This window comes from Anabrus simplex, chromosome 4 (assembly GCF_040414725.1).
Source record: "Anabrus simplex isolate iqAnaSimp1 chromosome 4, ASM4041472v1, whole genome shotgun sequence".
NCBI classification, from domain to species: domain Eukaryota; kingdom Metazoa; phylum Arthropoda; class Insecta; order Orthoptera; family Tettigoniidae; genus Anabrus; species Anabrus simplex.
This window is the reverse complement of record NC_090268.1, coordinates 457,478,655-457,492,716: the sequence shown is the minus strand read 5'-3', so window position 1 is coordinate 457,492,716 and position 14,062 is coordinate 457,478,655. Positions and strand designations below refer to the sequence as shown.

The 14,062-nt window shown below is 47.2% G+C and overlaps 1 non-coding gene across 1 annotated transcript; it reads right to left on the bottom strand.

Annotated features, from left to right (window-relative positions):
- Positions 1 to 1,435: 1,435 nt before the first annotated feature.
- On the bottom strand, positions 1,436 to 1,554 carry LOC137500665 (5S ribosomal RNA). Its single transcript, XR_011018174.1, has one exon. It is a non-coding gene; the product is annotated as a 5S ribosomal RNA (ribosomal RNA).
- Positions 1,555 to 14,062: the final 12,508 nt, after the last annotated feature.

The window sequence follows — 14,062 nt, the reverse complement described above, 5'->3', positions numbered from 1 at the left end:
ATCAGGTGGTCAGCAAATGGACACATTATTGCTTGAGTTCGAAATTGTCCACTGCCTTAAGTAATAGTCGTATTAGTAGCAGTAATGGTGGTGGTGGTACTACTAGTAAGGTTATGTTCACTATTATCTTACGCCTTTCGTAGATGCCGAGGTGCCGGAAGTTTGTCCCGCAGGAGTTCTTTTTATGCGCCCATATCTACAGACCATCGAAATATCACGCGAGTGAGCCGGTGTCGAACCTGTCAAGTAGGGCTCAGAATGGTCTAATTTTAATTCTAGGACGGTAACAGTAACTATCCGGAGTTCCGATTCGTTCTACTCAATTTATCACTTGCCAAAAGATCGGTCAGCTGACGTACAAACAACAAAAACGAGTGCTTTCCTCCCTTCACCTAACCTAAAACGTCACGACTCTTTGAACTAACCCTTGTCGTCAAAAGGTTACCTTCTCAGTCTTATTTGAAGGGCGTCTCGTCTTTGATAGAAATGAAAGAGTTTTACAAGTTCCTAGGCTTCAAAACTACGTTACATCGCAACACACGCACTTCGAAGATAGCGGGCTGTGTGTAGGCCACTGTACTGCACTGGTGCCCTACCGTTCGTAAGGAAGCCCGGGAGAGACACGAGCGTACTACAAACTTGTAACTTATTGCCGAACCGTGTCGTAATTTGAATAGCTACTTACCTGGAAGAACATAAAAGGAAATTGTTCGACTCTTTGAGGGGCTGCTAAATGCCGCGGTCGGTTGCTAGGACATGGCTTTCATTGTAATCACGACAGTGTCGATGACGTTGCATGGAAACCACCTTCCTCGCGATTTTCAAGGTGGGCGGGGAGTTTGGAAGCCTCGTTCCGCCCTTTAATAATCTTAATATTGGGAGAAATAGGACGTAGAATGATGTTATGTGCCATAAGAGGCCTGCAGGATAAGCTACACTAACCTAAAAGAATAAGAACAGCAAGTTTAGACATAGGGACGTACGATAGGAGGTACGAAAGTTAAAATCCTGGCACGAGTAATTGGAAGCGGTGCTAGGCTCAGCAAGGGTCCCCTAGGTCGACACACACACACACACACACACACACACACACACACACACACACAGAGAGAGAGAGAGAGAGAGAGAGAGAGAGAGAGAGACACGAATAATAATAATAATAATAATAATAATAATAATAATAATAATAATAATAATAATAATAATAATAATAATGATGTCGCCGCCGCCAGGTTAGGCCGGTCACCTAGGAGGAAATGCAATACTACGCTAAGCTTCGTTCCTGTATAGCCACACGGGGTCGAAGAGCAGCAAAAGGTCTAGCTAGTTTCAGACGTAACAAAAAACGTGATTTAAGCAATTTCTGCTGGCCTGAGGCAAAAGTTGAAAGTAAGTTGTCGTACTGGGACTGGGAAACTTGGTAAAAAGGGAATTGAGCCAACGGCACGTGGTGTTCCCAAGCGGTCACCCATCCAAGTACTGACCACGCCCAATGTTGCTTAACTGCGGTGATCGGACGAGAACCGGTGTATTCAACATGGTATGGCCGTTGGCGAGAGAACGGAGCTTGAAACGTCCATACGAACCGCAAAGCGAGTTTCCTGGAGGTCTTTGTGGCGCGGGGGCGTTGGCAATGGTGCAGGGGTGTGCTCGGAGGTCGCCGTCGCGGAGCGGGCGCGGGTGGTTGTCGCGCTCCGCGGCGAAACGTAACCTAACTCGACTTAACCCCACTTCTCGTAACCTAACCCCAAAAAAACGCGCGCGCTGGCGCGCGCGCGCACACACACACGGGAAGTGTCTAGGGTTGTAATAATAATAATAATAATAATAATAATAATAATAATAATAATAATAATAATAATAATAATAATAATAATTACTGAAGGTGGTTGTGAAGGGGCCGGCGCTGTAGCGCAGGGGCAGCGTGCCTGCCTCGTAGCTGGGGGGCCCGGGTTCAATTCCCGGCCAGGCAAAGGAATTTTACCTCGTTCTAATGGCTGCTTTGAGGTCCACTCAGCCTGCTTGCTTAGGGGCTGTAGTGCCATGGGGGTTGGTCTGGTTTTCATTGTAAAGGACAAAGCAGGAGGATTTTTAGCAATAAGGTAATGCAGTAGTAGTAGTAGTAGTAGTAGTAGTTCTTCCCTCGTTAGCTTATGATTTGAATGTTTTGCACTGTCTTTCGATGTATATGAAGTAGGACAGATAGATAAAATCAGAGTGGAGTTGATAACAAGGCTAACAGATGCTGCTCTTTTTTTTAAAGGTGTGGTGGCCCTGAAAAGGGCCGTTTGTTAAGAATGCAGCAAGGCAGAAAACCTGGCACCTTACTTGGAGCTGGTGTATTTGGTAACTGCCTTGGTACCCTCACTGACGGCGTGCTTGGCCAGCTCACCGGGCAACAGGAGGCGGACGGCAGTCTGGATCTCCCGACTGGTGATGGTGGAGCGCTTGTTGTAGTGGGCCAGACGGGAAGCCTCAGCGGCGATGCGCTCGAAGATGTCGTTGACAAAGCTGTTCATGATGCTCATCGCCTTGCTGGAGATGCCAGTATCAGGATGTACCTGTTTAAGCACCTTGTAGATGTAGATGGCATAGCTTTCCTTCCTCTTGCGCTTCTTCTTCTTGTCTCCCTTGGAGATGTTCTTCTGGGCCTTGCCGGCTTTCTTGGCTGCCTTTCCGCTTGTCTTGGGTGGCATGGTTGTCTCGGATGTCTCCTAGAAAGTAAATTTTGCGGGCCCCTTGCAATTCTTTTTAAGACCGAGAGGGCTGCATGCGACTAGCCAATGAGCGCAAGCTTACTGCAGCCTTATTGGTTGGCTCGTAACGTTGAGCAACCTTGCAGGCTACAAAACTGGTGCGCAGAGTGATTCGGTATCATTTTCGAAGTAGAGCAGCAGAGCATCATGTCAGGACGAGGAAAGGGAGGAAAAGTTAAGGGCAAGTCCAAGAGTCGCTCCAGCCGTGCAGGCCTGCAGTTCCCTGTCGGCCGTATCCACCGTCTCCTCCGCAAGGGAAACTACGCTGAGCGAGTGGGTGCTGGGGCTCCTGTGTACCTGGCCGCAGTCATGGAATACCTGGCAGCTGAAGTTCTTGAGTTGGCGGGCAATGCAGCCCGTGACAACAAGAAGACCAGGATCATCCCTCGTCACTTACAGTTGGCCATCCGTAACGACGAGGAGTTGAACAAGTTGCTGTCCGGAGTGACCATTGCCCAGGGTGGTGTTCTGCCCAACATCCAGGCAGTGCTCCTGCCTAAGAAGACTGAGAAGAAGGCTTAAGTTCCTGTTCTCGGTCAGGGCGTTGGCTCACCGGAAAAATATAAATAAACGGCCCTTTTCAGGGCCACCAACACCTTAAGATAAGAGCTGTTTGTCTATCATGCTGGTATAGCTATCTTACAGAAGTATGGAAAAATCCTGAAGTGATAGAGCAGTTCAGACAACTCTCCTAATAATAATGATAATAATAACAATAATGAGACACTGCAAATATGAGGGCATCTGTAACATTAGCCAGGAGAGCACAAGAATAGCCTTACCTTTGAGGTTATTTATTTAAGGGGGAAATGAGTGAAGTAGCTCCAGGCCCCTCTTAATATTTAATTTTCAGAAGGGAAGGAAGAAGGAAGTACATTATAGATTTCATTTCATTAATGCTGTATAATTCTGTTCTTGACTGCTGGATACTACCGACCTATGCATGTAAGAACACACACTTAACTAGAGAGGAAAGGATACTTAAAGTAGTATATTTACAATACTTTGTGTATCAGATGTGCACGGCAAGGAAGATAATGTTTGTTTTCTCTTGTTAGCATTAAAATGTAGACATCATAACTGATAATGAGGGCTTTTTTTTCCGTGCAGGTTTCGGGGAGATGACTGTTTTGAGAGGGAGAATAGCGCAAGCTACGTTAGAGGAGTACTGTAAGTGGGACTCTGTGCTCTTTTGAGAGGTAAGTGGTGGCCCTGAAAAGGGCCGTTTTTTAAATACTGCATGCTCACAAACGGGAGCACGCTCGGAGGAGACTTAACCACCGAAACCGTACAGGGTGCGTCCCTGCCTCTTGAGAGCATAGACGACATCCATGGCGGTCACAGTCTTCCTCTTGGCGTGCTCGGTGTAGGTGACGGCATCCCGGATAACGTTCTCCAGGAATACCTTGAGCACGCCACGGGTCTCCTCGTAGATAAGTCCCGAAATACGCTTGACTCCACCTCTGCGAGCGAGACGTCTGATGGCAGGCTTAGTGATGCCCTGGATGTTGTCTCGGAGCACCTTCCTGTGACGCTTGGCGCCTCCTTTGCCGAGTCCCTTGCCTCCCTTGCCTCGTCCGGTCATGATAGATCAGTAGAGCTGCGAGTTCAGAGCTAGAATGCGGCTGGCACTCGCGACCCCTCGCTTTTGTTGAAAGTGCCTGGCCCCGGTGACGTCAGCACCGCCCGGCCAATGGGAGTGCAGCTGCTACCGAGGGTGGGGGAAGCGAAGCAATAAAACAGCCGGGCAGCAAGCCCCCGCACCATTCTTCCTGGGACGAGTCGACAGTGAGCACGTGATGGCCCGTACTAAGCAGACTGCACGTAAATCTACCGGAGGCAAGGCCCCGCGCAAGCAACTGGCCACCAAGGCTGCCCGTAAGAGCGCGCCTGCCACCGGAGGAGTGAAGAAGCCTCATCGTTACAGGCCCGGCACCGTGGCCCTGCGTGAGATCAGGCGCTACCAGAAGAGCACTGAGCTTCTGATCCGCAAGCTGCCCTTCCAGCGGCTGGTGAGAGAGATAGCTCAGGACTTCAAGACCGACCTGCGCTTCCAGAGCTCGGCTGTCATGGCCTTGCAGGAGGCCAGTGAGGCCTACCTGGTGGGTCTTTTTGAAGACACCAACTTGTGTGCCATCCACGCCAAGCGTGTCACCATCATGCCTAAGGACATCCAGCTCGCCCGCCGCATCCGTGGCGAACGTGCCTAAGTCCGGTGCTTGTCTTATGGCTGGAGCTTTACCAAACGGCCCTTTTCAGGGCCACCAAAATTTCCTAGAAGAGTAGTTATTGTCTCTCTGGTCTAGGATAGAAGGAAAACGAAAAGAAAAAAAAAAAGCTAGTGGTTCCTCTAGGTTCAAGGAAAAATCTAAGAGTAACAGAAAATAATAATAATAATAATAATAATAATAATAATAATAATAATAATAATAATCTTGAGTACTGAGTACAATAATTCATTAATTAATATCTAGGAGGTGATAGTTATAATAATAATAATAATAATAATAATAATAATAATAATAATAATAATAACAACAACAACAGCAACAGCAAAAGTGCAGTAAGTAAGGATAAAGAAAAATGTAGTCAAGTACAATAATAATGAAATTCGAAGAGTGAGTCGCCCCGCAATGAGACAAACTAGCCTGTTTAGGAGGCAGAGATAGGAGAGGCCAGGGTTCCAGCCTTGGACAGTGACTGACATAATATGCTCTCTTGGGGAATAAAATTGATGGCCCTGATAAGGGCCGTTTTTCCTCTGCTCTTACGAGAGCAAGAGGTGCGTGTAGAAGGAAGCAAGAACACGAAATGTCCTCACTTCCTTTTTGCTGGAGCCTTTTTAGGCGAGGCCTTGGGCTTAGCGGCCTTTTTAGGCTTAGGTGCCTTAGGCTTCTTAGTGGGCACCTTGGCGGCCTTCTTAGCCTTGGAAGGAGCCTTCTGCTTGGGTTTGGGAGCAGGAGCGGCCTTCTTCTTCTCAGCAGGCTTTTTGGAAATGGCTTTCTTGGCTGCAGCCTTGGCTCCACCAGCCTTCTTCGCCTTGGGGATGCGCTTCTCCTTGGGGGCAGCGGACCGCTTGACAGGGGCTGCGCTGGCCTTCTCCGGCTTGGCAGCCGAAGCGAGCTTGAAGGAACCTGAAGCTCCCTTCCCCTTGGTCTGGACCAGCTCTCCGGAAGCCACGGCAGATTTCAGGTACTTCTTGATGAAAGGGGCCAGCTTCTCAGAGTCCACCTTGTAGTTGGCAGAGATGTACTTCTTGATAGCCTGCAGAGAAGATCCACCTCGTTCCTTTAGGCTCTTGATGGCACTGCCCACCATCTCGGAGGTTTTCGGATGGGCAGGCTTGGTGCGAGGTTTCTTCGATGCAGAAGCCTTGCTCTTCTTGGGCGACGCCTGGGCCGGAGCCGAGGCGGGTGCAGATGCTGCCGATGCTGTTGCTGTGTCAGCCATGGTCACGATCAGAATGTGTTCGCGCTCCAGACTGATATTCGAGACCATGTGACCCCCCGAAGGGGGGTCACGTGGTTTTTGTTAGGATCTTTTTGGGACCGCCGACCTTCTCAGGTCCTTTGTCCCATGCCTACAGGGGGGTGGTTTTGCTTGGTGCAACTTGGTTGTCTTATTTTATTTTTATTTGCTCATTATTGAGCATGTTTCAACAGTTATATTTGTATATTAGTTTGTTGGACATGTATAGTCCAGCTGGTTTTTACTCTGACTAATTGACTTAACTAACTATTGTATTTACTGGATTAATACTAGTTTTTGCTATTTACATTTATATTTACATTATGTACATTTCTTACTAGTGATCAACAGAGGATCTTGTCTTATGTGTTTGGCCTTGTCACACACATACGTGCGTCCGTTTCGATTTAGTGTAATAGCAATGTCTTCGGATGTTTGATTTTATAGTAAACCTGCTCATCCATGTCATGGATTTCCTGGATGAGTGGGTTATTTATTCCTGCCTGTTTGGCGTAGAACTGTTTGGCTGCCTTTTGGATTTCTTCCTTGAGTGTGGGTGTGCTTAACATTTGTCTAATAGTCCCGTTACTGATGTGATATGGGACATCCGCTATCATCCTTAGTAGTTTGTTTTGCTGTGTTTGTAGTTTTTCCAGGTATGTGTCCCGCACTGTTCCCCAGGCAGGGGCAGCATACATCGTCACGCTCCTGATGAGTGTTTTATATAACAAGAGTTTATTTGTCCTGTTTAATTTGGATTTACGGGACAGCAGACAGTATAGAGGTTGAGCTGCCTGCTTTGTTTTAGTTATGACTGATTCTACTTGGCTCTTGAAGGTCAGTTTTTTGTCCAGTAAGACGCCAAGGTACTTTCCTTCAAGTGACCAAGGAATTTCAGTTCCGCTGAGCTGTATGTTAACTGTTTGTTTATGGTCATATCGTAGCGTATGTAGTACGGCTACCGTCTTGCTAGCGTTTAGTTTGATTCGCCATGTTTTCATCCAGTCATGGACTTTGTTAAGTGCTTCTTGCACTTTAGCCACTGCGATTTCTACTTTAAAGGAATCTGCCGTAATTAATGTGTCATCTGCATAAAGTGCAATTTCCGTTCCTTCCGTGTGCGGAATATCGGCTGTAAATAGGACATAGAGCAGGGGGCCTAAGATACTGCCCTGTGGCACGCCTGCCCTGATGTCCTTATGCATCGAGTTTTTCCCGTTTAGGGAGACGTAGAATTTCCTGCTAGTGAGGTAATCCGCTAGGAGCCTCCAGTAGGTGTCATCTAGGTTAAGCCTTCGTAGTTTCAAGAGTAGTCCAGCAATCCATACCCTGTCGAAGGCTTCAGCTACGTCGAGGTATACCACTGGCCTAGCTCTCCTGTGGTTTAATGATTTAGTGATAATGTTTATTATTCTGATTAGTTGCTGCACCGTCGAATGTTCTGCTCTAAATCCAAACTGTTCATTTGGGATGGCCTTCCTGATACTTTCGGTTTCTAGTAGCCTGAGTTGTATGAGTTTTTCGAATAGCTTAGCTAATGCATCCAACAGGCTAATGGGTCGATAGTTGTCCGGATTGCTGTGATCCTTGTTTGGTTTAGCAAGCGTGATGACTTTCGCTAGTTTCCACTTAGCTGGGAAATAGCCTATTTGTAATGCTGCATTATATATATCAACTAAATGCTGTAGCGCTGTTATAGGAAGCTCCTTTAGCGCTCTGTTTGCGATCTGGTCAGGGCCAGGGGCTTTCTGATTTTTCAGTTTATTAATGATCTTGCTGATTTCTGTAATCGTGGTGAGTCGAGGCGTTCCTTGAAGGTTTTTGTTATAATGTAGCTTCATATCGTTTTCCACTTGTTGGTCATACTCGACTTTTTGTGGGTGTGAGGGGTTAGGTTGGAACCTGTGTTCTAGAGTGTCTGCTAGCAGTTCCGCTTTTTCTTGGTCTGTTTGTGCGACCTGGTTATTTTTCTTAAGTATTGGGATGTTATGACTACTTCTTTTTAGGGCTCTCGTCATTTCCCATATACTTTTGTCCTGGGTCTGTAGTGTTTTTATTTTTTCTTCCCAAGTCTTGTTGTTATGGGCTTTGATTTCTTCTGTACATCGCTTAGCGAGCCTGTTATATTCTGTTTTGTCAGCTTGTAGGCGGTACGTCTGCCATCTTTTTCTCACTTGCCGCTTGAGTTTTAATAGGTCCTTGATCTGGTCCGGTATGTCCGTAGAAGGGCGTGCTTCTGGAGGCAGTCTAGCATGTTTAGCTGCCGACACTATACTTGCAGTTAAATTTTCTATAGCTTTGTCTATTTCATCAGCCGTGTTAGGTTTAGTCGGGGGGTTGCTATAGTACTCCTCCATGATGTCCCTGTACTTTTTCCAATCCACACTTCTCCAATTAATGGCCTGCGGATGGGGTTTGGTTGTCTTTTCACCTATGGTGAGAAGTACCGGGTTGTGGTCTGAGTCTGTGGCTACCACAGTATCTATTTCGACCGAGCAGCTGATATCTTTACATATGGCAATGTCAAGTACATCAGGCTGGTGGTTGTCATTTGCTGGTATATGTGTCGGTTCTGTGGGTCCAATGGCATAGACGTTATTATTATTCACATAGTCTAAGAGTACTCTGCCTGCCGGGTTTTCAACTCTTGAATTCCAGGTCCCGTGTTTGCTATTTAAGTCCCCAGCTAGTATTATTGGTGTTCTATAGCTGAGTAGCAGGTCCAGGTCACCTGTTTTGAGAGGCTTTTTTGGTGACTTGTATACCGATATTAAGGTCAGCGGTCCATTATGCGTGAAGACTCTTACTGCTGTAGCCTCGAGAAATTCAAGTGCCGGTATGGCCATTTGTTCGTGTTTAATGTGCTTTTTGATTATGATTGCTGTTCCTCCCTTCTCACCTTGGCGGTCAGTTCTGTAGACCACGTACCCTGGAATCCGGAGCTTGTGGTGTGGTTTTAAAAAGGTTTCCTGGAGAAGAACAATATCTATATTGTATTCCTGTAGTAGATAGTTCAGTTCTAATAGTTTAGGCCCTAGGCCTTGTGCATTCCAGACAAAGCAACGTGTACTGCGGGGTACATGTAATTTATGCTGATTGTTTTTGGCCATGGTCAATCATGATGTATTCGAGTGCTACTTGGAGCGCTGTCTGTCCTGCCTTGGGGTATAATATATTAAAGAGCATATTATTAATTTGCGCTGCAATGCCTGATGAGTGCAATTTTTCTGATAGTAGGTGAAACTGCTCATGCGTTGGCAGGTTGCTTAACTGGCGAGCGGCTTCAGTCCTGTCTTCTGCCAGGGTGATATTTCTGCGGGCAGGTATTAGGGCCTGCGTGGAATGTGGCCTTTTCACTGTCACTCTGGTGTCGTTTTGAGTAACAGCTACTGGGTCTACCACATTTTCTACTGACTGGAGGAGCGGGGGGAAGTCAGTCCTGCTGTTTATGTTTATGGCAGGTTGCGTGGCTTCCTTTCTCTTCTGTTCCCTTTGTTTTGCTTTGGCTTTGGCCGTCTTAAGGGTTTCGCATCCTCTGTAGTTGGCTGTATGCGTGCCACCGCAGTTACAGCATTTGAAGTCTTTCCAGGTGTTGATGGGACACTCCTCAGTTGCATGTCGGCCAGGGCATTTGACGCATCTGGGCGCCAGGTGGCAATTCTTTTGTGTATGGCCCGGTCTTTGGCACCTTTTGCATTGTGGTGGCCCGGCCGGCCTCCTGTAGCGTTCTACAGTGATGAAATGGCCTAGGATATTCGTTTCGTTGTGTACGTTCTTGCCTTCTGCGGTATTGTCGAGTGTTATCACATACAATGGTATTGGTCGTCTCACCCTCTCTGGTGGTTCCTCAGGATTTGCACTTTCTACTGGGTAGGGCTTTGCCAATTGAATGACAGCTCTAACTGGGTAGCCCTTTTCCCTAAGTGCTTCATGAAGTTCTTCAGTTGGCGTGTCAATAGGTAGTTTTCTTATGACTACCTGTATGGTTTTAGGCGGTTCCGCGCTATACGTGAAGTATTCTATCTCTCCCTCTCTCTTTTCCTTACTGAGCAGTTCGATAAGTTTCTTATAATCCGTCATGGTCTGGAGAATATATTTGATTGCTCCAGAACGCATCGTGTGGGCGTAATATTTGTCCTTGAAGTGGCGTATCATGAACTCTCGCCTTTCAGATGATTTGAGTGGGTCCTTTTGTATTATTACTGGTGGAGGGCGTACCCTCGTCTCAGGATTGGTCGCTGCGTCCCTCTCCTCAGTTAGTACCCGGTACTGGTTTGTAGTGGGTACCTGTGCACTAGGCTGGGAGGTGGGTGCCTTGGCAGTGTGCCTTTTCCCGACAGGAATAAATCCTTCGTCATCTTCTTGTTTCTTTGTCTTCTTTTCGTTTTGTTTTTCCCTCGATGGCGGGGTGAAATTTTCTGCCGTTCTTTTTGGAGTTTGAGATTTTGCTGTAGTGGGGGTTCCCTCGACTTCCTTACGGTACTGCTTGTTGGCAAGTCTTGGGTCCTTCGGATAGGCCTTGTTGATGAGTTCCTCGGCTGATGTCCTTCCTTGTGGAGTGATAATGCTGGCTGCTGAGGTGTAATTCTTCGCAGGTAGTTTCTGCTCGGGTAGTTTTGTACCCGTGTCCTTCCTCTTCGGCAATTTTTCTTCCAGATTTTTCTTTTTCAGAAAAGACGTTTTGCTACTACCCTGGGTAGGGTTGTGAGTGCCTGAACCTTCCCCGTCTGAAGCTACTCGATCCACCCCAGAACGGTTGGATTCAGGCATGGTGCGTGTGTGAGTGCCGTTACTTGACATGGCGGCAGTGTTTACTTGTATGTGTGTGCCCAGGGGTGTGTCAGACATGTATGCCCTACCTACCTAGCTGCACCAAGCTATACAAGCCAAGGGCCCGAAGGCCGGCCGATGGGGTAGGGGGGGGGGGGTAGGTCAAACGCCCGTAGGCGGACCTCCGTACGAGGTTTGGGGTCCCAGCACACAGGTACCGTTGCTTTAGGCGTACGTTTTTAAAGTGGTGCCTCCCACGGCAGAAAGCAAGCGAGTAGCCTGGGTGAGGGTTGGTCCGATGGACGGCGGACCGGCAGGACAAATTTGCTCTCCAAATTTTTCCAGGTGACACACCGAGAAACAGTGTACCGACCCAGGAGTAGGAGTGTTGGCCCCTACCAGGAGCCAGTGCTTCCTCGCCGCTGGTGAGTAGTCCGCGCTCCCCGTGAGCGCTCCCAAGATGTCGCCGGGACCGTACTGTGCCCAGGCTAGGCTAGCCAGTGCGAGCGCAGTGAGCGATGTTCCGTTGAGATGCCTGGCCGTGCCAGGGCGATGAGTCAGAGCTGCTGTGCTTCCTCGCTCTCCCTTCTCCTCTCTCCAAGCGTGCTGCTCCGTAGACTGCCGACGAGTGAGTGTTCGCGCTCTCCCCTGGTTATCTGAGTGTATCAGGCTACTCGGACCGCGCAGGAAACAGCAGTGGCTGGCTGTCGGGTGGGTTGCGCGGCGACAAGTTGGGGACGTGCTTCCTAGCTCCTTTCTCGTGCTCCCTGCGTCTTTAAGGGGTGGGTTACAATCAGGGTTCGGTTAGGAAGGGATAGTCAAAGGTTTGACGCTGCTCCTCAGGTGGCAGAAGTACTCGTCACCTTGCTTCGGGCGTCCTGATGGAGGTGCGTTCGATGGGCAGCATTTCACCAGCCGCCTCTCCATGCCGACGTTTAGGGGCGGCCGTCGTCGTCGCGACGCCCCCGGGAGTGACCCCCTCTTACCTGAAGGAAGCCCAATCCTTCCTCTAGCAATGGAGCTGAACGGCCATCCTCAGGCTCTAACCCCTTCCGAGTGAGAGCAAAGGCAAGTCAGCCTTTAGGTAGTTTTCCACAGAGTGAAGCAGACCTGCTGTAATCTGCCTCTTGTAGCTTTGCTTGAAAGGACCTACAGGATAAAGGACATAAGTTAGAAGCTAGCCTCCATGACTCGTTCGACTCCTGCTTTCCTGCAGGTAGCGCCAATCTCGTAAAGTCCTAGCCTTTAGGCCTCTATTTATAAGGCTCTCAACTCTGTACAGTCTCTCACATCCAGCAGCTTTCAGCCCCTGTCGGGGGTCGAAAGCTCAGGTTGGGAAAAGGGACAGCCTGCCCAAGGGAACCTCTAGATGTTTCTTAGGGCATAATTAAATTTCCAGTTCGCTACAGAGCCTGTACCGCCTCAGGAGAGGCTTCACCCCTCGCCTGCTGGATGGAGGCATTGTGAGTCGTATCTTACTGCCTCCAGTGGGCTGCGAAGGCAGGATTGAGAACACCGTGACGGAGGAAGGGGCAGTCAGTCCAGACTCTTCAAAGAACAGATTTCCTGTACCAGGAGATGATAAGTCTGTCAGTTTGATAGACCTGGCAACATCCCTTACCTTCGGTCAAATTTCTTTAGGATGAGAGACCCTTTGAGACAGCAACTCAGCAGATTTATTGGATGGATGGAAGGAAGGAAGGAAGGAAGGAAAGAAGGAAGGAAGGAAGGAAGGAAGGAAGGAAGGAAGGAAGGAAGGAAGGACCATGGTTTCCCAACAAACTTCTCTGCAAGACATTGCCACAACTTACAAGGAAAAAATGTAAAGGTTTGAGGTGCTGCAACACTCATACAGCTAACATCTCACTTAAATGGTCCTGAAAGAAAGAAAGAAAGAAAGAAAGAAAGAAAGAAAGAAAGAAAGAAAGAAAGGAAAATAATAATAATAATAATAATAATAATAATAATAATAATAATAATAATAATAATAATAATAAGAAGAAGAAGAAGAAGAAGAAGAAGAAGAAGAAGAAGAAGAAGAAGAAGAAGTTGTGTTTAATGACCCTTCAATAGGAGTTTATTTTTTGAGAGAAGCTCTTGTTTTTACCTTGAATATGTATACTCTGAACGAGGTGAAGCAGAATTTGAAGCCAACTGATCGCGCCGAGACTCGATCTTGCTACCCACCTTCATCATACAGAGTAGCGTATGATGATGATGATGATGATGATGATGATGATGATGATGATGATGGTAGTAATAACTGTATCCAAAATTCAGGTAACATCAGTTTTTACTCGCAAAATGGTTTCATGATTTCTTTGGCTAAGAGAACCATGCGGTAACCCTAACCTCGAAAATGAATTGTCGCTCTCGATTTATAAGATGCCCTTTCTTTCTTCGGCCTAGTCGCTATCTAGTCGGCAGTCGTTTGAAATCGTGCAGGTTTCTGCATGGTTCGACGTGCGTATCCTACTAGCAGTTGAAGTCAGCGTGAAATTAAGTACAGTACAGTAACTATGTGTAAGATCTCCTTCACTTGGTGAGACAAGTTGTAGGGCCAAATAAAGGTACAGAGAGCAGAGAGAGCATAACATAACATAGAGCTAAATATGCACTGTACTTGGGTTGATGGTGTATTATACTGAACGCCCTCTTCCCCCCCCCCCCTGCCATTACATCTTTACTGAATGATTCTGCACAACGTTCCCTGCTGTTAATATTAATCCCCTACTGGGTTTTAGCTTAACGGTATCACTCGGTAATCATCATCATCATGACAGCCTCTGTCCTTCATGCTAAAAATCAGCTGCAGAGAAAAGGACCCTTTGTGTTCTTGCCATTATTATTATTATTATTATTATTATTATTATTATTATTATTATTATTATTATCATTATCATTTACCTCAGCGAATGAAAGCCCATGTATGAACATTTTTTTGTACATAAGCAACGATCAGCTGTTTTACCGACACCTTGTAATCTAAGAAAGAAAGAAAGAAAGAAAGAAAGAAAGAAAGAAAGAAAGTAAGTATAGGGGTACCTAACCACTCCTGAAAACTACTT